The following is a 27647-nucleotide window of genomic DNA, read 5'->3' as shown; positions in this document are numbered from 1 at the left end:
AAGTGGCCTCTGGTTTCCATGTGAAAGACTCTGATTCTGGAATATGTGGTTATGAAGTAACAATAAGGGCTGCTAAGTGGTAAAGAAGGCCTGGGAGGAGGTATAGATACCACTACAGCTGTGATTTTGAGTAGCCAAGAGGGGACGTGGTGGTTGTGAGGGTCGCGGTGCCTGTAGTGGCCCTATAGCACATGGGCAGGGAGGTGAGTCACATCCTCTTCCACATCTGTCCAGCAGCCTCAAAGAGCAGAATTAGGTGTCAGGGCATCCCAGCACAGACGGGGTGAGCTGAAACCTGGCACTGAGCATCGCGGCTCAGTTCTTTATAGCAGAAAGGCAGCTGTCTCTGCTCTAACACTTGTTAGCTGATGTTCAGCGTTAGATTCATGTTAGCTCCAGGTGTGGGTGCTGGTATCTCATTAGCCACCACCAAAGAGTTCTGCAGCTTTGTCAGAGCACTGCAGGTGGGGGCTGGTAGGTGATTAATAAGTTTCCCCCATACCCCAATGAGGTGATAAGGAGTTATTTGCCTGACCCTGGGAAGTGCTGAGGGGTTGAGCTTTTAAAGCAGCTGTATGGACGTGGTCTTCCTTAAAGCTGAAATGACCAATCTCTTAGTGCTGAGAGAGAAGTACAGGTTGACTACAAGGGACCTGACTTCCAGCCTAATGGCTGACTCCTGGGTGCCTTTCCCAGTGTCATGGCCTGGGTTTCCCTTGAGCTATTTGCAGACTAATAAAGGACAATGAAGAACGATCCAGGTAAGTGATAAAGCATTATACAAGGTGATGCCTGAGCCTGGACTCAAGTTTGTTGCCTGTGTTAAACACACCTAGTCCAAAATGTTCCATGCTATGGGAGTGATTCAGTTCTTGAGCTGCCCCTTGGTGGTGTACAGGATCTGTTGCCTTTGGGTTTTTCTTTCCAGCTCTTTATTTGGAGAGTGAAAAGTTCCAGGCCAGATAAAGTCCTTAGTAAGCTGCAAGGCTGTGCAGGAGAAGGTAATGACACGGTGGTGCTTTTATCATGGTTTGTGCCTTAATCTACTTCTGCCTTTAGGTCTTAGCATGGGGTGACACTGTGCTGCTGCAGTTGAAATAAAAGTCTGATCAAGCAGTGTGAAAACAGGAGCAGCTTTTTCTCTTCTGTGGGTGCTATTGAGCTGGCTCTGATATTACTGATGGACCCCAGTGCTCCCTCTGTACGCTCTATGGGGTGCTCCTGAGGCTGGTGTAAATGTACACGAGGTCTGTCCCTGCTTCTAGCGTTCATGTACCTCTCAAAGGAGTTGTTATAGAGGAGCTGAACGGTACACTCAGGCTATTGTAAATGCTTCCAATGACAGCGATGATAAATCACAATATCTTGCCACTGCTTTGTCTGTACATCTTTAAGCCTTTTTTTTTCCTGCCCCAGAAATGGAAGTGACATCTGTGTCTAATGTGTCGAGGCTGTGACCTCAGTGAAATCCCCTGATGGCTGCTGCCACGATGTACCCTGCATCACCTAAAGCTGCTCTGCAAAGACACTGCCTTTGCTGTACCAGCTGTCAGAGTGAGGGCACCCCTTGAGCAGGCAGCCTTGCAGTGCTCAAGGGCACCTGCCTCTGTCTAGGGATGCAGGAAGGGCTGCTGGCTCCTTGGGGTATAGGTTAGGCTGGCTGCAATTGAGCTTGCATGGCAATAGAAAGTATGCTCTGAGCTGCCCCAATGTGTGCTTGGGCATCTGGTGTGGTGACAGGTCATCTCTGGCTCCATGGTATGCTGTAACCCAACTATTTGCTTCAGTGGCCTTTGTTTTTTTAGCGGTTTAAAGCTGATTGTTTGTGCAGAGGGTAATAAACTAGAGATAAGAGCATGCCTCCATCTCTGGAAAGCATGGCAGGCACAAGATCAAAGACTTAGCTAAGCATTTCATTCTATTCTACCCAAGGTAAGCATCGTAAGTTCCTGGAAAAGCCTGCCAGTGCTGTCTGGAAAGCTTTCTCTCTGCTGTCTGATCATCTGAGGCTGGTTTCTGATAAAGGTGACTGCAGAAAAGCAGATACAGCTCCTTCCAGATGCATGGAGACACTTAAGTTCCTCCCTCAGCACTGACATCATTCCTGTTGGGTTTGAGAGCTGCTGGCTGGCTCAGTACCAAATGCTCCCTGCCCACACAGCAGCTGCCTTTCTGGCACTGTGTGGTCAATCTCTGTGCCCTGGCAGTGGGACTGTTGGGATGTGGGGAGATACAGGATGGAGCTGGTATGGCCATTGCAATGGGATCAGTGCCTGGAGCTGGGCATGCAGCACTGGGCCAGGGCTGCTCAAAGGACCCAGCCTGAAAGGGCTGCTGGTGACTGGCCACTAACCTCATGTGTGCTCTGTGTTTTGCAGTCCTATTTATTAGCACTTAAAACTTGCTGTCTCTGCTCCAAATGGAGTGTTTACAGCATTGACACAAACAGCTGTCCCACTCAGCCAGATAGTAACAAATGGGAGCTCTGGCTGGAATGTTATTTTGCTGCAAGGGGGTAATACATCTTATTACTAAACAATGAAGTTTGTGATGGATGGTGACGAGGCTCTTTGCTGTCTTGCTTGATGCTCACACTGAGAAATAAACGTAAAACCTAAGATGTTCCCAGGGATCTAGGCAAGGCCTTGCATTGTGCTTGGTTAGAGACAGCTTTGAAGTACCCTGATGCAAGAGCCTTTGCAGCAAGCTGCTGGTTTTGCTGCCTTCTCTCCACAGTGGATTAGCTGGGAGGGATTTTGAGGCCTTTTTCTTCATATAAATCCAAGCCAAACACCCAGTTTCAGCCCATTCCAACTCTGGATCTGGACTTTGCTTATGGTTGGGTCAGGGTCAGCACAATGGATGCTAACAGCTTGATATGCTGGTGGAAATGGGGGCATATGGGAACTGTTGGGTCACAGCCTGAATCACTGACTGAGCACCTGGGGAAAGGACTGGGTCAGCCTTAGTAGCACAGGTGAAGGCAATTCAGCTGTGTGACAGGAAGGGGTGGAGTCTGGCTGCATCTATCTCAGACCCCACTTAAGGGCTGACCCCCACTGGGGAAGGGTCTCCTTCTAGACATCCCTCCTTGGTGGAGCTTTCTCCTGCAGACCTGGAGTCTTCTGATATGTGTAAGCAATCTTCTTTTCTTCCCTTATAGCACCTTTCTATTGTGCCGATCCTTCTGTCATTATGTCTCAAGTGAAACACCTTTTCTTGTATTGAACTGTTCAATTGCTGCGTGGAGTAGTTATGGTTATTTAGGGTGACAGAGGTCCTCCTGAAGGCCATGTGTTTGATCCTGTTGCCCCAGCTTCTGTGGAAGGCTGTAAGCCAGAGCTTCTCTGAGCAGAGAGCTGGAGCAGGCTGTATGCTCGCTTAATGCCAATGCAAAATTGAATGTTTTTCAATGCAAAGGCGCTGAGCTATTCTGATCGCCTGCTTTCCTCTCCTTCTAAGCACCTACAGCAGCAGCAAAGCTCAAGGCTGTGCAGGTGGGTTATCTGCAACTTGGACTCACTACAGAGACATCAGTGGGCTCTTGGACTGAGCCCTATAGGAGCTGCAGGGGATTATTGGCTGCCTCAAAGCTGTGTGACTCACAGATCTCCTCTGCATGCCTTCACCCACATGCGTTTCCCTTTGTGCCGTTTCTAAGCATAAGGGCTGCTGGATTTTCTGCTCTCCCCCACCCCAACCATGTTTTTCTTTAGTTAAAAAGAGCTGTGAAATGATTGAAACAGGTGATACTGTGATTTCCCAACGGTGTAAATATATTCAGGCCACAAATAGGGCAAGCAAAACAGACCGGTTGGAGCTGCCTACCTCCTATTCTGAGGGTCTATAAGCAGAGGTGCATGGTATGAGATGAAGCAAAACGGGCCTGATAGCAATGGAGACTGGCATGGAATATGTGAGTGACACTGGTAGCGTCTGGAAGCCAATTAAAGCTTATTTAAAATATTAGCATATCAGCAGGCAGGGATTCTTCCGACTGGATTGGTTTCAGTAGGGGGCTGGGGAATAGGGCCAGTGTTCAGCTGGCAATCATTCTTTTAGACACGATTGCATTCATCACTTGACTTGCCAGGGCACTGCTGGAGGAGGCTGTGTCCCTGGAAGGGGATTCCTAGTACTGCACTCCTGCTGCAGGAGCTGCACCAGTGAATGGCAGTGCAGGGTATGAGTTCCCACTTGGGAGCCATGAAAGCAAACAACGAAGCAGCTCTGGTTTTGTGCCAGTGTGTGTTTGTGGACTGGATGAAGGAGGGAGAAAGCTTTAAAAGAATAATCCCTGCTTTTCCCTGTTAAGTTCTCCCTGGTATATATTTATATTTAGTGTCTATTTAGAAGTGAAGAGAAGAGGGCTGGGAAAGTGTTTTGCTGGGAGAGAGTGGGTTTGTAATTCAGGCAGATTCAAAGCCAGCCTTAAATAGAGCATTAATGGACTGAGGGGTTGAAGATTGCAGTCTTCTATTTTGGTGATAATGGAGCTTTCTGTGTGTGTCAGCTGCTGCTCACACACAGGGGCTGTTGGTCACTGCAGAGAAGGACTTTCACTTATGTACTTACCTGCAGTGCACAAGCATTCCTGAGAATCTTCCTGTTATTTGGGGTATTTTGGGGTCAAGTCCTATAAAACATGTGCAAAAAGAGGGAGCAGAGCTGGCTTACTCATGATGTGTCAGGGTGAAACAAGCAGCACTGTGCTCCTGTGGGTCTGTGCATACCCTCACTAGTAGTAATGAAGTTGGCAGGAAAAGTTGGCCTCTAATAACTCCATATCAGCAGAGAAATCATAGTGTGCTCCCCAGACAACAGACTCATTTCCTGCTGATGCTTTGGCCAGCGGGTCTGTCACTCAAATATCTGCTGAGGGGATGAGTCTGTGTCTGCTGGAGTCCTCACCAAGGAGGAACAAGGAAGATGGGGAGGTGACCTGGACTTGATGTGTCCATTGCTGCACTCCAAGGAATTTTGCCTCAGATAAATGCAAACAGACTTGGAACCAATTTTGTTCAAGGACGTGAACAAGCACTCAGAGGGGCCTTTTTTCCCCTCTTACCATGACTTCTCCTCTAATTACTGGGATGAATGTGTAAACCCTCACACTGAAGGGTTCACAAGAGTCAGTTTACTCTCATTTTACCATTTCTTGGCATAAAAAGCATCGTATTAAGCAGGTTTTAAGGTTTTCTCACCCAGAGACGTGGATTATAAAGCTTCAGAAATAACCTGCATCTGGAAAAGCCGATTAATAAGACAAAAATTCTGATGTCACTCTCTCATAAATTAACAATTTATAGTTAATTTACGGTGCTCGTGTCATTAGGCAAATGGACTTTAAATTGATTTCAAATTAGTGGGTTAATGATTTCCCGCAGGTAGTGTTTCTATGGGCAGCATTCATGGTGGCTTTTCTAGTAGAGGGGTAGGTGTGGGAGCAAACCACTGCCTCGGTAATTGAGGCAATAATTGGAGTGGTGGTCACATTCAAATGCAGTATTGATCTGCAAGAAAGAAGTGCTGACTATCTCCATCACTGTAGCAAATAGGGGGTGGGACTCTGGGAAAGACTGCAGACTTTGCACATTTCTTGTATAATAACTTTTTTGGTACATATTAACTCCAGCTGGTGCACTGAGGTAGCCAATTGATATGGTATTGTTAAATAACCTTGTGGTTTATAGGAATAATTATGCAGCTGAGTTCTAATTATAGCTGTGAGGGAACAATATGTGCCCAAATTGATTAAAAATAGGGTGATGATTACATGGCTTCTGTGCTGTTGGGTTCAACTCGGACTCAAAGCAGAATCCAGCTCAAGTGTTGCCACTTCTCCAGTGTTAGCTTCCATCCTTGTGTGGTTTTCCTTTTTGTTTGTTTTTTCCTTTCATTTTCACCTGTCTGCATGTATTGTACGTGCTCTGGGGGATAGGCTGACTGGCTCAGGTATGTATAGAATGGCTTTGGTTGGAGGGGACCTTAAAGATCATCTAGTTCCAACCTTCTCCTCTAGACTTGTTACCTCCCACTGAATCCCAGTGAAGCCCCATTCAACCCAACTTCAGTGCCTGCAGGGATGGAGAACCCACAGACTTCTCTGGGCAGCAGTGCCAGTGTCTCACCATCCTCTGAGTGTAACATTTCTAACATCAAATCTAGATCTCTCCTCTTTTAGTTTAAAGCCAATCCCTCTTGTCCTGTCGACACAGGGAGCTACAGTTGGTGTCCTTTTGGAAGGTCAGCAATTGATATCTCATCTTGGTTGACTGTTAGTTGCCACGAGCCCAGGCTTATTTCATGTCACTCTAGGAGCAACTCCAGTGGCATGGTTAGCAGCCTTACAGTGTCTGAAATGGGGCTGTAAGGATGAAGTGAATGAACTCTTTAGCAGGAGCTGTTGTGATAGGACAAGAAGTTGTTTCAGACTAAAAGAGGGGAGGTTTAGACTCTATATAGAGGTGGTACAGACACCCAAGATCAGGGAATGGGGCTCTGGGCACTGATGGGGCTGTGGGTGTCCCTGCTCAGTGCAGGGCTTGGACTTGATGGCCTTAAGGGTCCCTCCCAACTCTATGATTTCCATAGGCATATGCTGGCATTAATAAATTGATGATCTGAGCTTGTGTCTCATCACCCTAATACTGGAGGCATAAAAAACACTAATGAATTCCTCCTCTGGGAGATGAAGACTTATTGTCCCAGCCCCGTGGCTGGAGCAGGGAAAGATGCCTGCCCAAGGTTATGAGATGAAATGTTAGCACAGCAGGGAAGGGCACTTCTCTCCTGTTGATGTAGTGCTGCCTTCTGTGAGCCCTGCTCCTCCTGGTTGTATTCCATAGTGTGATGTGGGACAACTCTGTGGTCTAAATTGGCAACGCTCTGAGCGGTGCTATGGGCACTGTTACTCACTGCCACGCATGGGGAGGCTGAATGCTGTGGAGGATTACATTTGGAGCACGACAGCCAGTAACTCATGAATTAAATGGCTGTGGAAATGGATTTTGTTGGCAGTACATATTTGTGGAGTGCAGTGTCTCTGTGGCTGCCTGTTTACACAAACTCTATTGCTTCCAAGCTTTGTATCATGAAATTAAATTCCTCTTGCATTAAAAATTTATGTTGGATAGAGAAGATCAGTGTATTGAAACTGGGTGAGAACATCCCCCTCTGTGCACATACACACCTCATTTAGATGAACCTCTGCTATGAATACCAGCTGATGATCCATATCGTGCGAGATAAGGTTTGTAATTGCCTTCTATAAGAAGCAGAAAGGTGCCCTTAAATAGGGGGCAATCCCTCTAAAGATGAAATTCATACTAACTGAGAACTTCTTACTGCGTCCCTCGCATCTCGCATGCTCCAGAGGTGTTGAAAAGGCTTTAGGGAGAGATTTATGGGAAGGTGCCTTCTCACAATATGTTATTTTGGCTTCAAGGACACTGAAATTCTATCGCTTACTGCACAGAGCTACTCATGTCAGTACACAATTCAGCTCATAATTACAGCCTTTCATCTTATTAGCATATGTAAGAGTTTATATAAGTTTTATCCAAACGTTTTTAATTCATTAGGTGTTCTTGTATCTGCTGTGCCCTGGGGCATAAGGAACACTCTGCACTTGTTTTTTTATGGAAATTAGACCTTAAAGATGCCCATAAATCCATAGACATGCTTCTACCATTTAAAAATGATGCCATAAGATGCGTACAGTGAGGGAGGTGAGGATTTATAGCACCGTGTTGGTAGAATGCAGTTTATTTTGTATGGAGTGTTGCAGGAGAGTAAATAGAGCAGCTCGTCTTACAGTGAGTCAACTTGAGAAGTTTGAGGGGAGAAAAGTGGAATGAAGAGGTGGGGAATGAAAGGGAAAGGAGTTATGGGGACAGTGGAGGGGAGCAGCAGCTTGAAGTAGGAACCCAAAGTAGGGTGAGGGAGGGGAGAAGTATAGGAAGACCTGTGGGGTGAGGTCTTCAGCATCATGGCAATGCAGACCCCTATAGCCAGGCTTAGTGCTGCTGCTGGAGGAGATGGCTGTGAGCAAAGAGCAATGGCAGTGCCTGCATGGCATAGAGGGACCCCCAGCCCTCCCTGCAGATAGACACGTTGCTGCTGGCTGTCAGTGGAGGTGCTGCACGACTTGGCTTTTCCTGGTGCATGTGTTTTCCGTGGCCAGGTGGCAGCTGAGCATCTCTGTATGAAATGCCTTTCTCCCATTAAACTGCAGGCTATTTATTTCTGCTTTCTTGGCTGGGGCTGCACACTCTGAGTCTAGAGGAGCCGTGACCTGAAGGGACCATCTGTTTCTCTTGCTGGCAAGCAGGAGGGGTGAGGGGGGGTCATGAAGGAAGGCCTCAGGACCTGCAGTGCTGCTGTTCCCCATGCCTCCTCACTGAGCACTTAAAGAAAAATAGGATTATTACTGTTTTATTCTTGTTATTTCTCTGGCGGCTGAAATAGGAGTCAGGCTGTTTTCTCCCTGCAGATAGAGAGGTTGGGGACAGACTTGGGAACACTGACCTTCAGAAGGGCTTTGTTTGGCAATAGACATGAGATTGCTGGTGGTCAGAGCGTTGGTCACCATCTTCAGGAACCCCCAGGAAGGTTTTAGGTCTAAACCCACAAAGCTGAAGGCTTCCTCTCTAGGAACCTAAATGGCAGCTTAATGCTTTGCCTGATAGCAGCCTGTGAATGAAAGGCTCAGCCCTGCAGTGCTATCTGCGAGTATCTGTCACTCTCCATATTTAGCGAGAGCAGAGAGTGGGAGATACAACCTCTGATTAATGCCTCCTGGGAGTTTCTGCAATATTGTTTTGCAAGCAATTGTCATTTAACATTAAGGTAAATACCTAGCAGCTATGAACTAGAAAGCCTTTCTTCCTTTCTTTGGGCCTCTTGGTTTCACAAGCTCTGGATGATGTTAAAACCACATCTTTTCATCTTCCAGCACTGCAGCTGCATTGCTGGTACTGCAGAGCTTTACCCTGAGCTGACAGCAGCTGCCTGCACCATGCTGGGTTGTGGGCAGATGCTCATTGCTGTGATGGCCAGGAGGGGTTAAAATGGAAAGGTGCTTCTGCCCCTTTTACCTCTGGCTGGCACAGTACTGAGTCACTGGGTATGTAAATGAGTTCCCTTTCATTAGAGATCTCAGCTGTAAGAAAACACCATTAACTCCATCAAGGCTCATCTCTTTTAATACCTGTGCTCCCCTTGGACACATCCAGGTTTCTCGGCTAATGATTTCATAGCAGACTCTGGTGGCTTTTACTTAAGGAAGTTGCTTGAGACGCCACTCCTAATATTCTTTCCCCCGTTTCTAAATGATGTGAAGTCTTTTAATTCTTATTACTCCTCTGAAATGTTTAGTGCCCACCTCTCTTCATCCCCTCATGTGGTTCTCATAGACATAACCCAAGCAGATTAAAGGGATTATAGAAACCTGCGACTCACTCATTCTCACTGCTGTGTTGGAGATGAAGTCTTGTGGTTCTAGGATCACTGCAAGTGATAATAGTGCCAGTCCCACCCCTGTGAAGGTGGTGGAAGCTTTCTTCAATGAAGGACAACACTCCTTTTACATCAGCCCCCTAAAGGCCAGCACTGTGTTTTGTTTGGGGTCCTTCAGAGAACTACGAGCAATTACTGATGCACGAAAGCCACCACTGCCCGTGCTTTAACAGCATTGCAAATGACACTCATAAATTCACAGCATGGCTAATTGTTGTTTTAAGGAATAGATGTACTTTAAGGGGGGAAAAAAAAAGAATTAATCTGTAAACACTCCGGTGCCCTGCTGAGCAAAGAGCTGTTCATCTTGGGGTGAGGAATAGCCTTCCAAGGCAATGGGATTAAAGATGTAAACCTCATTGTGAAGGGAAAGTGAGATGCTGGGCAGGCTGCTTTGTTAATTCGCAAGGCTGCTGTTGCTCCTTAAGAAGGTTTCTGCCCTTCAGCTGTCTCGAGGCCATCCTCAGGATTAATGGGAGACCCAGGAATGAGTCAGCCCAGAGCTGCCCCATCCTGCATGCAGGGCAATCAGTGGGGGAGCACCTGTTTGCTTAAGGGGTGTCAGGCTTTCATTGCTGGTGCCTTAACTAGTCTTGAGCTCCCCATTTTTGCCCTGTTTTTTCCCAAAGCCCATCACTGCTCATGATGCCAACTTCACCTTCAGATACCGCTGCCCCATTCCTCCCATTGCTGAGCTCTGTTTGCAAAAGACAGTCCACTTTGCTTCTGTGGTGCCATCATTCTTCTGAGCCTTTCTCACTTCATTCCTAATTGGATCTTCCGTACTCAATTGTCTTGATCAGTGGAAATGTTGTCAGGATGAAGCTTTAGGGTTTTTTTTTTCCCCCCTTACAATGATTTATTGTATTCTAATTCTGGTTTCAGTGTTCAGGTTTCGCTTGGCAGGGATATGAGATTTGCAGGGGGAGGCAGTGTGGGTATAAATAAAATAGCTTCTCCCTCTCAGGGTCTGCTCTTCATTACTCCTGGTGTAGCAGAGATGAGGATCTGGCTGCCTGCAAATTGTTGAGGCTGTAGCTTTCGGGACACTAAACAGGCAATGTATGTGCATTTTAATAATTGTAACCTTCACAGCTAGCACAGTTTCTGCTGAGCGTGCAGAATGTAAACCTGCATGATAATAGCTGGGAAGGTTGTTTGTGGTAGGTCTTGATGTAGTGTTTGGATTGGGCTTTGCTTTGCTTCAGGATGATCTGGCCAGGCTTTGGAAGGGAATGGTGAGCTAATTGAGCATTCAGCAAATAACAGCTTTCAAAAGGTCCTTGTCTAGTGAGGTAAGAGGCACCTCTGAAAACATGCCTTCATTGGTTAGCACATAAAACAGTGCCCTTGTTGGCTGAATGGGATGCTTGAATTATAGGTAGTAATATTGCTTTGAGCTTTGCAAGTGCTCTGCATAATGAGAACGCTCTCTGCCCTTCCTTGTGATGCTGAGGGGAAGCAGTTAATGACAGTGAAGTTCCTGTGGCTTTGGCCTTCAATGCAAGGTTGGAGCTCTACTGAAAGCACTGCCTCCTGCCCAAGTCCAGCTTCTGTAAGGACTTGCATGGTGCAAGGAGCTTTGGTGCAAATGCATTTTGCTGCAGAGATTGGTGCTGGATGGTTGTTGTGAAGATTTGACACCATGTAAAATGAGGGCTGATGGGAATCAGACCTTGAAGCATGCAGCCTGCTTTATTTGGCTGGGTGTCAGCTGGGGTTTTGTGCCTGGCTGCAGTGACTCCTGTTGTCACAGCTGCTCTTTAAAGGGGAAAAAGCTGCATAGCCTTTCTAAAGGGAATACTTCAAATGTGAAGTCAAGCCAGGCTTTCATGTAAATAATGCAGCCTGTACCTTTGCTGGAGTGGAGCTTTGTACAGTGTATGTTCTCAGCTGGCAGCTACCATTGACCTTTCTGGGAGAGGGAGAGGAAAGGTCTCCCCCGGGGGTGTAGTGCTGCTTTTAGAGTCTGTTCCTGCACAAAAATGGGGTGAGAACAGTCTCAGAGCACAGAAGGGGCTGATTCTGATGTGCATGTGGCAGGTAACCCCACTTCCAGAGGACCCGGGGCCTGACCTGTTTGCTGAACTGAGCCAGAGAACCTTGTCTGTGCCACTAAGCCAAGTGTTGCTTTGTTATGGGGAGAAATAGGCAACGGCTTCAGTCTGCTGTAGCCTCTAGGTTAAAGCATGTTATGGTAGAAGTTCAGTGCATGGAGAGGCAGGGGGGAGCTGGGGTCCTCCAGCTGGCTCTTCGCAATAGGTCAGAACAGCCTGAAGGGGGAAATACCATCATCCATCTCCTCCCATCCCAGATCTGTTCTTAAGGAGCTGCTTAGAGAGCTGTGGATGCTCCATCCTTGGATGTGCCCAAAGCTGTTGCTGGGTGTCCACCAGCCCATGGCAAGAAGTTGGAGCTCAGCTCTATGGCTGTCATTCCAGTTCTGAATGCTCAGTATTATTTTGAGGACACCCAGAAAAGTTATGGTTGATAATTTGCTCCTGTTGCCTCCATCAACAAGCATGAGAGTGAATCAAGAACAAATGCACTGTTCTGACCCTGGTCATCTTGCAGTCAACTTTCCCACCTGCTTTCATCTCTGTCTTATGTTACTTTCTAATTAATACCTTCAGGCACACGGTTTAGCTGCTGTATGAATCCCAGTACATCAACCCTTTGTGTAGTTTATCTGTGGGAACAAAAGGCCCTTATTAAGACACTGTCTTTGTGGCTGGTGCGTGGGAGTGTTATGGTGTGTTGGGGGAGGGTAGGGGAATGGGCTGCTTTGTGATCACAAATCTGAATCCATCCTCTGTATTAACGTAGTGAGTCTTATTTTCTTTACACAAAGGAGCCCAAGAAATAAGAGGTTTAGCTTGTCATCTATATATATAGAAAGAAAGAAAGGTGATTCTATGCTGTGGCATTGGATGCAACTTGAAGTGCACAGCTCATTCCTGTACCCAGGGCACATCCACAGAGGGAGAGCTGTGGGTGAAACCATGTTTAGAGTGGAGGAGACCAGCAGTGCAATAGGAGTGAGGCCTCTGTTCATAGACAAAAAGGAGCTGGAGCACTGCAAACCACAAGCTGGGAGCATCCAGCCTGTGTTCATCCTTGGCAGCGCTCTGGTTACCCTGCAGTGAAAGCTTTTGGCTGAGTACGTGGGAAAGCAAACTTGAGTGGAACCAGCAGAGCAGGAGCTGCCTGCAGAGCAGGGACCAGTGTGTGCAGGGAGCTGAAACACAAAGCACCTCAATGACATTTCCCTCAGCTCCCACAGGAGCTGCTGGTTTATGACAGTGAGCAGCAGGAAACTCAGCAACAATTTCTCCTTTGACATTTAAATTGCAGGCAGTGTTTCCAATTAAGTTTCCCTTTTGTTGTTTTCTTTATTAGATGTTGTTTCAGGTGTATTAGGCGCTTTATTTTATTAAGGCTATTATTATCTGTTGTTGAGGCTGGTAGTGGTGCAGGATTTGCTGATGTTTGGTCAGAAAGGTCTCAGAAAGCACTGCCTGCTCTCTTAACATTTGGGAGCACACAGGACTTTGCTATCAGAGCCACAACTGTCTTTAAAGCTCTGCCTCTAGTGGGACCTGCAACCCCAGCAAGTTCTGGAGATCTCTGGGGCTCTTTAACCACATTGGCCATGACTTGTAGGGTCTTTGTCCTGGTGGAATATAGTGGGACCTCAGGGAAGGATGCCCAGGGAAACCCCAAACTCACTCTTGGAATTGCCTTTCAGAGAGTTATATTGCTGAGCCCAGGTATTTCCTGAGCTTTGCTTTTCATCTGTTTCATTCTGTTGGCTGGATGAAGGTTTGCTTTCTTTGTGATGAAGGATGTTCTCTGTCAGGGCTCTTAATCTCTGAGGCTGTCCTGATAATCCCACAGACCTGGAAGGGTAGGAAAGAAGGAGGATGCAGCTGGTAAGGCAGAGAGCAGAAGGCTGAAGGAGAATGAGATGTTAGGGCTCCTAGCAGAAGGATTGGGAGATGATGTGCAAGGATTTAGCACTATGTCTCTTCTCTGTGTAACTGGGGTGGGGGGTTTAGCTTGGAGACAGCAAGGCTAAGGCTGTAGCATTACTGTGAGTGAGCAGGGGGGATCAGCTGCATGGCTGTTCCAGGCTTTACAATGAGTTGTCTCAGGGATTTCACTTTGTAGGGAGCTGTGTAGTTAAATCCCCTTCAGCTTATTTGACTGGTGCTGTTCATGTAAGTTACATCATCCTGCTAGGGATAGCTCTGGTCCTGGTGTGTTAGGAGAGATGAATGCCCTTTGCTACAGCAGGGTTCTTGAGAGCTCATGCTGCTGCCTTGCTTACTCTGAAGGCTTTTGGGAAGCAGGAGAAAGCAAACTTGGAGCCTCTTGCACCAGTTGTGATGGGTTACATGTCTGAGCCGGTGCAGCTCCTCTAGTAGCATCAACCAAGCAAGACAAGGCTCAGTTCTCTCTCCTTCATGTTGTTACCCAGCAGCTGATCTGACTCCTGCTGTTAAGGGCATCTGTACCCGCAGGGTAGTACATTGCTCCAATCAAACTCAGTATTTCTGCTGATGTTCTTTGTGTCTGCATAACATCTTCTGCGTCCAAGTCCCAGAGCCCTTATGAGCCTTCACTATCTGCCTTTTTTTTATCACATCCTTGTGGGGTAATATACTTCCTCAATTTAGAGATAGGCGCTTCAAGGCACAGAGAGGCTAAGGTCAAGAGGAGAGATGTGTGGAGAATGGTAATACGGACCAGCAAAGCATTTTGATGCTGAGATTTCTCATGATTCTCAAGGAGTTACTTGTGCCTTTGCAAACCTTCCTGGCCACAAGTGCGGCTCCCTCCTTGCTGATCCAAGGTGAAGTGAGAGGAGCACTGCTCCCAGGTGTCATCATTAGAATGGCATGGGACTGTCCAGCTCAGCAAGTGGAGATGCACAGCAGGAAGGAACTGCAATTTATTGAGGCACAGACTTAAATGAATTGGTTCATTTATAAAATCAACCTCTCCAGGCTACTTAGCTTTTCGATGTCTCACCAGTATTTAATTGTCTTAACTTGATCTTAATAGAATTATTAGGTTTTATATCTCTGTAGATCTTGAGATTTATTTCCCAGCTCTCAATCTATTGGCCTGTGGCAACACTTCTGCTTAGCTTTGATTTGCAGGGGGGAAAAGTTATTAGGCCAGCGAGCTACTTCTGCGTTAGCAAATGGAATGGTTCCTAATCAGCTCATCTGTGTTTTGTGCTGCAGACTTCAAATGAAGCATTGCTTTGGCATTATTTGCTGCAGTGGATGTTGTCTTGATGAGTTAATTGTTTCCCTTTCTCAACCTGGGATGGCAGAAATGGCCCCTGGGTCTGGAGTTTGCTGTTGGCCTTCTGTGTATTCACCTCTCTGCTGTTGTGAGCAATGTGGAGGTGTGTGTGAGAAGGGCACTATGGCTTTGTTGTGGCCAAGTGCTGCATATGGGGTATGGGTACTTCTCATTTGCTCAATGACTGTGGTTAAAACAACTCACTGCCTGCGTCAATAGGCTGCCAGCAAGTACAGTTCTGGCTGAGAAATGAGAGATGGACCCCATACCTTTGGAGATTGTGCTTGTTAGAGAAGGGGAAGGCAGCTTGGGACACCAGTAGATGTAGCTGGTATTAGCAGCAGGGGTCAGTGACAGCTCTGTCTGCAGCTGATAAGTAAAAGAACCAGCTCAGAACTGCAGGTCAAGAAACAGCAGTTGTCATTACCCTAGAAGCACCGATAACATAATCCTTTAATAATACCAACATAATACCAGCAGCTGTGGGCAGGGAAAACTAGAAAACCTGGCCCTGAATTTGGTGTGGAGTGGCACAGGGAGAGTGCTTGGATGGATGTATGGATGTGGGTGACGTGGGAGCACATCTCTGAGCACTGGAGGTGGCTTTGCTAAGAATGATGCTCTGCTGCACACCATAATGATTTCCCCAGTCCCAAAGAGTTTGTACCCCTGTTCATGCCCCACACTAATACTGTGGCTGCCTGCTGTGCCTGAGCCAGAAGCACCAGCACCAGGGGCCCCTCGTGCTGTCGTTAGACATAGGACTTGGAGGGATATGGATCTCAAGGTGTGGGGAGCTTCTGCAGAGAGCTGCATATAACATAGGAAGCAAAGCTTGCCTCTAACTGGATATGTTATCCCACAGCGCTCTGCCCCCCACTTAAGAAAATATTGCCCTCCAGATTCAATCCTGTAGCCCATTATTCATGAGGTCATTACAGTTTAATTTAATCACCAAATGTCAGCTCAATCCCATTTATTCTGCCTGCTCGCTGGAGATTTACCTATTTATTTTACATTTCAAATGAATTGCTCATTATTCTGTCATTCTGGGATTTTATTCTGTAATTTATTTTGCGGACCCTGACAAGTTGAAAATGAGCCCTGCTTCTCCTCTGTCTCGCATGTTAATTGTCAGGGCTGTGGTTCAACTGTTTGCTTGCAGGACCAAGGGACCTGACCCAGTATTCAGGGAGGGAAGGAAACCAGACTGTGTAATCCCACAGCTGCTCTTGCTGATTCAACTGTGACAAAGATATACTTCTCCCTTCCCTCACCTCTCAGGTTAATGTCAAAGGACAAATTACCCTGTGTGACTCGCTGCTGAAATACATTGCTGCAGTTCAGAGGTCTGCAGCATCCCTTATGGTGTGTGGGCATGGGTGTGGATGTGCAGATAGTCCTGGGAGCAAAAGCTGTAAAACACAAATGTTAGAGAATAAACTGTTTCAGCGTATAAATCAGCCTCTTGTTTTTCAGGTTAGGATGAAACAGTCCCTGGTGAGGACCTGTCCTTAGATTGCCTATTATTTCCAGCTCTGCTTCACTTTTCTTTGCTTTTGGCTTTTGTTGGGGTTTTTTTGTTGCTGTTGTTTCTTTCTTCTCCTGATGCTGGAGAAGACAAACCTGCTTCAGCTTGCAAGCTCCCAGGCTCTTGTGGTGCTCCCATGCCTGGATTAGGCCTTGCAGTCTCCTGTGGGTCCATGTGCACACAGATGAGCTCCTTGCAAACAGGTTGTCATGCTTGCACGCTTGTCTGGCTGCTGAATAGCTGCCATGCCATCTGAGCCCCGTCCTGCCCCCACCTCATCCAATCTCTCCTTCCTTTTGCAGAACGACATATTACGGGAAAACCAATTTTCTGTCTGGATTAGTTCTTTATCTGCCAATTGAGCTCTCTGTGCTATCTCTGTTACCCTGTGAGCTTCTGGGACCCACAGGCCCTGCTCGCTGCCCTGTTATTACCCAGTTGAAGATCAGCTCTTCTGTGCTGGAGAGAAGGCTTGTTAAGGAAATCCACAAAAGGCAGGAGACATTGGCAGGCACTAGAAAGAGCAAGAGGAAGAACCTGGAGGATACAAAGAGGGATTTCAATCTTCAGGCTCATTTCTTGGTGGGAAAATAAGCTAAGCATCCTTTCACTTCTCAGCCAGGAGTGAAAATCCACTGGGTTTGTCTTTGTGATGCTGGCCCAAATCCAAAGCACCTCATTGATTTTCTGTTTTGCCCAGTCTGAGATCAGCAGGATGAGATTGCTGATGTTTGCTGGGCTGAATTATTGCCTGCTGCTTCCAGTGAGAAGCTTTTTGGCAGATGCAGAGAGGTATTTCTAGTTTGTCTAGGGCATTGTATCTTCCCACCCTCCTCAACCTGTGTGATCTAGGGCATGTTTGGAAGTCCCAGCTCTTGGTTCTGCCTCACCATCTCTGCAAAAGTTAGTTTAGTTCTGGCCAGATGTAGCCCTGCTCTGTACTCCTGGGTGCTGTTAGTAGCTCAGAGAGTGACCTAGGATTAGGGTAGGGTTAGGGTTAGGTGTTACCCAGGTCTAACACAGACCTGGGGACTCAAAGTGACTGTCTGCACTGGTCAGTCTGCCATCAGATTGACTGCCATCAGGACAGGGGCACTTCATGCAGAGAGGAGCATGGATTGAAGCAAAGTCTTTGGCAATTACTGCAGTAATTTCCAACTTAAAGATGAGCCTGGGAGCCCTGCAGTGCCTTTGGGTCTGGGATGAGCCCCTGTTCTCTCCCATTAGGGAACCTTCCCTTGCTGGTGGATGGGATATGCTGGTTTCTGCTGTTCTTCAGTGCAGGGAGGGATGGAGTGGCTGAATGCTGACTATTCATTGACTATTCATTGTTGTGAACAACAGTTTGGAAAGCACAACTTTCTGACTGGCTATAGTTACTTGGCTGTAACTGAATTTGTGTCCCAGCATTTCTCTTAATTATTCTCTGATTCATCTGTCAGTGTTTAGTTGAAGATTAACTGGGGAAATCAGTGCAGTGCATCCTGCCTGGAGGATGTGGATCTGTCTGCATTGTATCTTGTAGGCTCCAGGGATGAGCCCACTTAGATTCTGGCTTTGTCCTCCATTCTCAAAGGTCTCTGCCTCTTCTGCTTCCCTTCCTGTTGCACTGCTTACACCATAGAGGGGGGGTGCTGTGCCACTTAAGCAGCACCTTTCATTGAGCAGGGTGAATGGGAAGCATGCTGGACTGAGCAGGCTATCCCATGCACCTCCCTGCACCCTACCTTTCTGCAGTGCCATAAGGAAGGTTATCAGACCTCCAGCAGGAGTTTGTATACTGCCTGGTTGGATCCTGCTGGAAGAAACATTGTGGAGCCCTTCTGAGAGCTCCTGGCTCTGCTTTCAGCTGAGCAAGAGATGACAAATAGAGGTTATTCCTGCAAATGCTCCTTTCACCCATTAACAAGCCGTTAATGGTGCAGAGATCCAATAATAATCCTTCAGGCTGGCTGGGGGTTGTGTGGCAGTGTCCCTGCCAAGCAGCATCTCCTGTGGCTGCAAGCAGTCAGGGGATGGGGAACTGAATGAATCAAAGGTTTAAGCTCCTTACTTTGCCCCTGTAAGATGTGAGTGTGGCCACAGATGCAGCTGGTGGCCCTTTGACAAGCCAAGGAACACAGGGCTCAAATCACTCACAGGGCTGCAGGCAAGCACTTGCTTTAGGCTGATTTTTCCCCCTAACCTCACTGTTTTCAGATTGGGAAAGCCAGGAGCAACCCTTGCTTGATTCAGCAGACCATGTGCTGGTGGGAGCAGCTGTTTGATGTGGCAAAGCTCCACGTGTCTCTTAGCTGTAAAAATACATGTTTCTTCTGAAGCCACGTAAGCAGTCACGTTACTGAGAGCACTAAGTAGGAAATAGAGCCCCTCAACATCCTCCCTGCTGGTAACACATTGTGAAAAGCTTTGCTTCCTTTTAGAAGAAGCAAAGGGTTTTGCTTTACTGCCAAGAGAAGATACATTTCTCTGGCGATTGGGGTAAAATAAATCTATTTAAACAGAGGTAATTTGGTGCAAAGGAATCGATTCTCTTTATTTTTTCCTATCACAATAACGTTGGATAAAACTAGTTTCTTTAAAGTTAGAAAACAGTAGAAAAAGGAGGTGGGAGGGAGAAATGGAGTGCTACAGTTTGCTATTGTTGTATAGCTGTTTGCCTCTGTGGCCTGTCTCAAGCAGACCTTGCTGTGCCTTTTTATCCCCAGTGGGTTTAGGTTTGCTTCCTGTTTCGCATAAAGAATGACTGGCCAGCTAGACCTACAAAACTGCAGGAAATGTCTGTTTAATTCTGGCTGATCTCATTTCTAGGAATGGGGGGTAGCGTGGAAATGACAATGGCAAATCCATGGGCATCCATGAGGGTTGCCAAGAGTTTGCAGGGACTCAGAGCATTGGATTATTGAGTTAGCTGGTCCCTTCTGCCCTATTGAGCACTGGAGCAGCATGTGATGGGGATAGTAAGGATGGAGCTGAACCAAACGCATCTCCTCTCCTTCCATTGCCTGTCAGACAACATCCTTCATCAGAGCCCAGATGGGGAGGGTCCTGAGTGGAAGAAGGGGAGGATTGGGTTATGGCTGGAAGAACACCAGACTCTTTGGCTTTTATCAGTGAACCTTTCAAACTTGCCTCCATGGCCTGGCTAGTCTAATAATGAATTGATTTTTTTCCCCATGCTTTGGTGTATTTTACAGAAGCCCTGTCAATATAAGGCACTTGATTCAGTCAATAAGAAAAGAGCTGGGGACTCCAGGCTGGGATTTAATCATTGCAGCTTCACTGGTGACATTTCAAGTGGCAGATTTTTCCATTAACCTGGGGAACCCTCTTTGGCTTGTTCCTGAGGTGCCCTAAGCCCAGCTAATGTTTGGGGTGGGAATTACCCTACCAGCAATAATGTTTATGGCTGCAGGACTGGGGAGCTGTACCATAATGGGGAAGGGAAGAGTGAGACTCCAGACCAGGATCTTCCTGCTGCTCTGATGGCATTGCTCTGTCATGCTGAATCACAGAATGACCCGGGTTGGAAAGGACCTCAAGGATCATGAAGCTCCAACCCCCCTGCCTGACAGGGCCACCAAACTTAAGCTTAATAACTAGGAGCCTGCAGGCAGTGTGGAGTGCTGTCTTTCTGCCTTGCCTTGCAGGGCAAAGAGAAAACACACGACCCCCTCTGCTGGCAGTCATCTCCAGCTGAAGTATTATTTCAGGCCAATGTAAGTACATTCGCATCAGCATCCATGTGAGGTGAGGAGGCAAGGGCTTTCCTTGCTTTTCTCATTAAGAACAAATCTCCCCTCTGAGACAGCCTGTTTATGTCCTTTAATGAGCCTCTGCTGTCTGGAGCAGGATCCAGCTCTTCAGGATGAGCCACGCTTGCTGAGCAACCTCTTGTCTTTCTATTCCTCCTACAAGGAGTGAGAAATGCACCCAAGTCACCTCTGCTGGGCTCCTGGGACACCCTAGGGGTTGTGGTTTGGCTGTGCTGCTAATGCTTCTTTAGCATTCAGTGCTGTGCCAGATCACCTGGCAAACTATCCAAAGAGCTTTGAACGAGGGGGAGCTGCTCAGGGCTTAAATCTAGAGGGGCTACATAAAAAGGTAGTGCTGCAAAGGCAAGGTTTGCAGGAGCCTGGTTTGTGGTGTGTTGGAAAAGGGGGACAGATGAAGGGATGGGTTAATTTGTGCCCTTGTGTTGGTCTTTTTGTTTGTGCACTTTAAAAGGAACTTCAGCATTTAGTGAAGGTACCTTCTTCCTTTGGTTTATTTTTAGCTTGCCATGGCAATGAGATGAAAGCATCTTCCTGGTCTCTAAATGAGGAGCTGCTGTTCACTGGGTCTATTTCATAGGTGAAGGAAGAGCAATAGAACCAGAAAAGTAATTATATCTCTCTGTGTGTTGCTCGGTTTCACAGCAAGACCTTTGTTTTTAGCCTAGTGGTGAGGAGTGGGACTCAGCTGTGGGATTTCCACACAGGTAACAACAAGATCACTGACTCCCTCTAGCTCAAAGGGTCTGAATGAAGATGGGGTGATGCCATGGGCCCTCCCTAGATCAAGGCACAGAGGCACTGTGGGCTGGTCCATGCAGTTCTAACTCTTATCTCACCCCATGAAACACAGACTATCTTGGGCTGACTGATGGGCAGCGTACAGGCAGAGGGAGCTGCCAGCCCTGCTCTCTGTTCTTCCTTTAATCCAGTTTCCTGAGGCTGTGAATTAACTGCTCACTGATTATATAGGCTGCGTAGTTCTTTTCACCCTGGGAATTGGATAATATCCTGAGCTGGCACCATTTGGGTGCAAAACTTCCTTCCCTAACTTGTACTGTATTGTGGATGAGGGTGGTTTATACCAGCTGTAGCGCTGACCATGTAACTTTAAAGTTGTTGGGCTTTTTTTTGTTGATGTTAAAGGCTGAAATTGGCCCGATTTGGTCTGTACAAAGCAGCTTTTTAATGCAGGTACTGCTGTGCATATTGAAAACCAGCGTTGTAATAAAATAAAAATCTCCATAAAGAGGAGATTTTTGAAGACTTTATCCTAATCGTGTGAATGTTTCCGCATTAAAGCGTTACTGTAATGAGAATGTGTCAAAGGCTTTGCTGAAAAACCCATTAAAACAGATTAGAGCATCTACGTGCAGCATAAAAAGGCCCTTTTAGTAGAACTGCCCATAATTCCAGCTGTCGCAAAACGAGGAGCTCCTGAAATGCCCTCTAACAGCCATTAGAGCTGGGGACACGTGGTCTTGCTTTGATTGTTTTCACTGCAAGAACTGCTTTGACCCTGGCATTGAGGTTCTTTGGGGGATTCTCTGCCTAGGGGAATTAATGACCTCTCATTAAGCTGAGATAATCATCACCTCGATTCCCAGCTGACTGTGTGAGGGCACTGCTGTGATTCCTGTGGCTTTCCTCTTATTGCAGAACCTGTCCCACCTTCCTGAGCACAAAAACTTGCGGACAAAGGCAAGGCCAAGTGCAAAGCCATGGTGGGACCTGGTGTCACCCAGGGCAAAATGTGGCAATTAGTTTAGTGATCAATTTCTCCCCCACCTCTGGATCAAAACAATGATCTGGGCACTGGAGCCTGTGTTGTTACTAGGGCAGAAACCCAAATGCATTTATACTGATCCTACAATGGATCTGCTAACTGAGCTGAAATGCCATATGGTGGAGAGGAAGAAATATCTACCCAACCACCTCAGTCTTGATTTCCCACCCCAACACACACACACACCTGGAATTAAGTGGTAGGATGAGCACATACACAAGGGCTGAAGGGGGGTGTGAATCATAGGATGGCCTGGGTTGAAGAGGACCACAATGATCATCTTGTTTCAACCCCCTTCTATGTACAGGGTCACCAACCACCGGGATGGGGAGAGAGCAGATCCATTGTAGGATCAATATGAATGCGTTTGGGCTTCTGCCTGTGCTGGTGGTCGTCAGTTGTGTCACAGAGAAGCTTTTTGGCATGGCCTCCTCTATCAAATATATACAGCAGGTGGAAATACTCAGTAGATTGCCAAGCAAATGGTTGTGGCTTTCAGTGGGTTGAGAGGCAACTGCATTTAGATTTGTGGGCACCTTTGGACCTCTGTACTGATGGTGGTAATTGATGGTACAGAGTGTTGTACTCCTTTTATTTTTCCTGTGCATAAATGATTTAATAGCCTGGTTTGATCCGCTGAGATCCATAGGATAATTCTACTTTTGTAGTTTATTGGGACTTTTAATGACTGTGTAGGAGGGAACTGGCTTTTATAACAGAGTGCTTTGCAGGGGGTCAGGTTGCTCTAACACACATGCAAATTGCTGTTGTTCTTGTGTTGAATCCCAAAGCAGATGAAGTTCTTCCTGGAGGAAAAAAACACCAGGACAAGCACATCATAGCCTTGCAATTACTGCAGAGCACTGAGCAGGGCCTGTTAAGTGCTGTCGCATTTTATTCCTTTCCACTTAGTCAATTGACTGACCTGCATTTTGCATAGACAGCCGTGTGATTGGAGCTTAATGAGTCAATGGCACGTGGGACAGAGACAGGTGGCTCTTCTAAGTGTGGGTGAAAGGCCTGTTTATGTGTCTTATGAATTATGTTAAAATTGATGGGAGTATATAATATCCAAAGCATGCTGGCATTTAAGAATGCTCTGCAGCTGCTCCTGTGGCTGTTAGTGTGCTCATATACAAGCATCTCATGCCTCCTGTACCCTATGGGGCTGAGCTGATGGGAGTGGAAGATACAGCAGTGGCTGTGTGTCCTATTGCTCCCTGCCAGTGCACAGCTTGTGTCCTGGGATGGGCACAGACCCATGTCGTGGTACAGTGCCATAATGAGGGCTCAGAGCATCTCCTGTCTGTCAGGGAGAGACCAGGTCAACCCAGAGCTGAGTGACAGGATCTCCTGAGGCTGGTGAATGATACCCTTGCTACTACTGCTTTATAACACAAAAAATAAACCATTGTCTAGATATGAAAGCCTGCAAGGTAATTAATATCCTAGCCATTAAATTCTATTCTAATGTACTCAATGTTAATAAGCGAGCTAAGAGCTCTGCTTGAGATTAATAAGTTACAAATGACCCAAGGGCCACTGCTTCATGCTTGCTTCTCCCCCCACTCCCCATTTACCCACCCAAAAGCACCAAATTTAAATAGAAAGACAATTTTCATTGATGAGCTGGTATCGTTCTTCATAACCTGAGAGTCATAAGGAATAAAAAGCCTTTCCAGTTAATTAGAAGCTTAAGCATCTCAGGGAAATTTGGAAGGGATGAAAATCTGGGCTTGATGGGGGTAAACAAACATAAAGCCCAAATCAAAAGGAAAGGTCATGTAATTTCTGGAGGTATTTTTGAGTTCTTGGTCTGAAGGGCCCAGATCTCATGTGCATCTGTTGTAATGAGGCTAATAGTTGTTAGTAGAGTTAGGTTGACTTCAGCCTTGGATAGACAGCTCTTGAAGGTGATATAAATGATAGGATGAGAGGCACTGGCCTTCAGCTGAGCCAGAAAAGGTTCTGCTTTGATATTAGGGGAAAACACCTCAGAAAGAGCAGTGAGGCACTGGCACAGGCTGCCCATGAAGGTGGTGGGATCACCATCCTGGGGGTGTTCAGGAACCATGGAGATAGTTAGTGGGCATAGTGGGGATGGGTTGAAGTTGGACTGGATGATCTGAATGGCCTTTTCCAGCCTTAATGATTCTATGATCTGAAACAAATACAGAGTGTGTTATAATGAATCCTTCTGCTGCAACATGTCACCAGTGTTAGAACTTAAGGGTAGGGGCAACTGTGAGGGATGCACAAGTAGCAGAGTTTGTCAACCCTTTAAAGAGCATTAAGTGATCCTGGAAGTAGCTGTGGGCATCATGGGGCCTTCTACCAACAGGAAGGTCTCTTCTCAGTGCTGAACCCTCCAAATTACTGAATTCTTTATGTTTTCTTTAAGAGACCAAGCTCCTGGACTCCTATGAGTATAGGAAAGTCCTAAAGCTAGAACTGGAAATCCCCTTGGAGATGCAAAGCTGATAGTAAACCCAAATCTTCCCTTCACCTTTGGAGATGGGGAGAAGCCTGCAGTGCTTTGTGTGATTGACTGTAATTTTGTTCTTGCTCTAGGACTGTCAGTTTGCTATCCCCTGCTGGCAGCAAAATCTCTAATTAAAGCAAATTAGAGAGAGAAGACCCGGTGTTATAGAAACACTGTGCTAATTATGTGGTTTGCTCCTCGGAAGAGCTGGGCTGTGGTTTTTGTTAGGCTCTTTTCTAAGCAAAGGTGCCATTGCTCAGAGATGCTGGGGAGAGAGAGGGAGGGGAAGAGTCATGGAACCTTGTTTTATTTGTGTCCATGCAAGAGTGCCTCCCTGCCCAACCTGTTTCCAGCATTACTTCATTCTTTTAAAGCAGAAGCATCTCTGACACATGTACAGACCTTCTATAGCTCCAGATGCTCACTTTTATTTTTACCCCTATCCCACCCCCCTAAGGGGCAATTAGGGAAGAGATTGTAAGTTCATAATTGTGGCCCTTTTCAAACCTAGATTAGTTCTTCCAGTCTATCAGGTGAATACATATTTATAAGTGCTCTTAAAAATGCACCATCCTTCACTCAGTGAGGTGCCACGAATTCATCATGTAAATACATCCTCAGGTGCAGAATGAACATATCCTCAGGGTGCGCTTTAGGATGATTAGAAGGCTGTTCCTCAAGTAGGTTGGTTTTCCTCAAAAGTAGTAATAAAAGTGATTTAACTATATGCAATGCACAGATCATTTACTTTCTTCTCTATCAAAAGCATTCCAGTACCCTTCTGGCATACAGATCAAACTCTGGAGGATGCATCTTCTAAACACAAAACCTAAAAACTCAGTGATGGAAGGAGTTGTTTGGAGAGATGGCTGAATCTGAGACTTCCGTTAATCTCTTTTCTGCTCTGGTAAGATTTAACTGCTTTTACACTTCTTGTTTCACTACAGAATAAGGAGTAAAGGCTTTTTGAAGGGGCTGAGCTGGTTGCAGTTGCCTTGAACAACCCGTTCTGGTTTGTCTTTGTGCTTTCAGACTGCAGAACCTGGAAGGCAGCATTTCCTACTGTTATGAGTACCCAGATCACCTTTATCCTACTGGCAGGCACTAGTGATGTCTCTTAAAATAGCTCTAGAGTATGTCTCTGGGACATACCTTTTTGATTACAGTTAATCAGGGCGGTAAGTGCTTAATTGGATTGATGCCAGGCCACTCAAAATCATGCTCAAAATCAAACCTGCCTCTAAAACCCTCCTTCTACTGGAGAGAAGAATAGGATTTCTCCAGGTTACTGTGTGTGGAGCAAGGGGGGAAGTATTCAGTGTTAGAGCTGTCAGAGAGCTCTTCATCTCTGAGCCAGGCTATGGGAACATCTGAATTCTATTCTGACCCTAATTAATAGAATCCATTCTGTTTTCATTGTGTGCCATTACTTAAGTTCTTAGAAAGGAGACAATTACACTGGCGTGTTAGTATCCTCATTTAACGTGGCATGGAATGGCTGATATGGAAGCAAATCCAGGATTCGATGGCTCTGATTCTCCAGAATCTTCCTGTCTCAAGGGAATGGGCTTTTCTACCCAGAGCAGAATATACTTTGTAAAGTAATGTGTCAAGGAATCCATAGGAAAAGGGAGAAACTGATTTTCTCCTATTCCTATTCTCCTGCAGATGCATTAATTACTGAGGCTGCTCTCTTCATTTCAACCCTGCCATGCCAGGAATGGTGACTCCATCACCTCCATATTGCTTCCTCAGCCCAGTTAGTGCAGGTGAATGCTGTGCCTTTGTCCTCTGAGCTACCTCTCTGCTTTGGTGCCATTTGCAACAAGCTTGGAGATGCTGGAGCAGAAAGCGCAAGGTACTCTCAGCCTAACTTTGCCCTTCTGTAGGTAATACTGTGCTCAAGTGAACCCTGCTGTCATCAAATCTCTGTACAACAGACTGGGCTGGGCAGAAATAAGCAGTGGGGGGAGATATACATCCTCTTTATGGCAGCCCTTAGTGTCCTGAATAATAAAGCACATGTCTATAGGTGCTCTGTTCTAAGCAAGGTTGGTGGTGTCTGCAGTTCTTACTGGGGCTCTCAAGGACTCCCACACTGAGCTGTGACGCAGATAAATGACTTCTGAGTGTCTTTCTAAACCCTGAGCACTTGTGTTGTAAGTAATTGCAGGACCGTGTGTTTGGGATGCTAAATATGGGGCTCTGCCAATGTGGAACAGTTCAGACATGGCTGAGGATCCCTTGTGTTGCTGGGGAGGCTGCAAAGAGGTTGGACTTTATCACCAGTGATGGGCACATCATGGCGGACAAGAGCAGCTCCTGGCAATGAGTGAAGAAGATCTGCCTCTCCTTTTATAGCACTGTGAAGTTTATCTTTAGAATCTGCCATTTCTAACACTACAGCCCGAAGATGTTGTTGTAATGTTTCATTAATTGTTATAGCTCGTTACGGTTTTAATTACTGCTTTTTTTTTTTTTTAACGTGGGCTTGCTTTCAGTAGTACAAAGCCATTAGCTCCACTTTTTGTTCATGTTTTTAATGTAAAGCCAAGTGCTTTAGCATCTAATTACAGTGAACTTGATAGCGTTAGCTGAGGGGCAGTAATAATTACCCCTTGCCCCACTTCATCTCTTGATGCACTGCCACATATTCTAATTGTTTCTTATATTCTTTGCATCACGGCACTAAGGAATAGAATTAAATAAAACAATGAGGAAGGTCAAGATTTGGGTTGGGGAAGATTGTATGCAAAACATCATCACCTGCTTTCATGCACTGCTGACCTCTGCTGCCATGGTGGGATGCAATGGGCTGTGTTAGGAATTCCAATAGGCCACAGCTCTCTGCTGTTGCCTCCTTCATATGCTCTTCCTGCTCCTCGTATTGTAGGAGTGATGGATTTCCCCCCAACCACCACCTCCACTCTGCCATGAAGGCTAAATCTAATGGCTAAGTGAGCAAGTAGAGGCCATGGGCAGAGGCAGCTGCCAATGTGCTCTTGCCAGGTACTCATTAAAGCCTCCAAATCTCACAGCAGCCTTTAATGGCTCATTGGTTGCGCTCCCGGTGTCTCCACTGCAGCCCTGATTAATTTAATAGTCCCATAATACTGAGAAGTGAGGTTTGTTTGGCAGGCTGATGCCCTGCTGACTCTGGGGCAACCCCTGCATGGATAGCAGATGGTGAGGTGCAATGTTCTTGTATCCAAAGGTGGTACAAATGGGTTTGTCTGTGGA

At 46.4% G+C, this 27647-nt stretch overlaps 1 long non-coding RNA gene across 1 annotated transcript; it reads left to right on the top strand.

Moving 5' to 3' along the window:
• Nucleotides 1-230: 230 nt before the first annotated feature.
• Nucleotides 231-27647, top strand: LOC107323530. Its single transcript, XR_001559260.2, has 4 exons — nt 231-761; nt 25174-25314; nt 26076-26265; nt 26581-27647. It is a non-coding gene; the product is annotated as an uncharacterized LOC107323530 (long non-coding RNA).

The sequence above is a fragment of the Coturnix japonica genome, chromosome 21 (assembly GCF_001577835.2).
Source record: "Coturnix japonica isolate 7356 chromosome 21, Coturnix japonica 2.1, whole genome shotgun sequence".
Lineage (NCBI taxonomy): Eukaryota > Metazoa > Chordata > Aves > Galliformes > Phasianidae > Coturnix > Coturnix japonica.
Note: the sequence above shows the minus strand (reverse complement) of the source record. Positions and strands in the feature narration are given on the sequence as shown.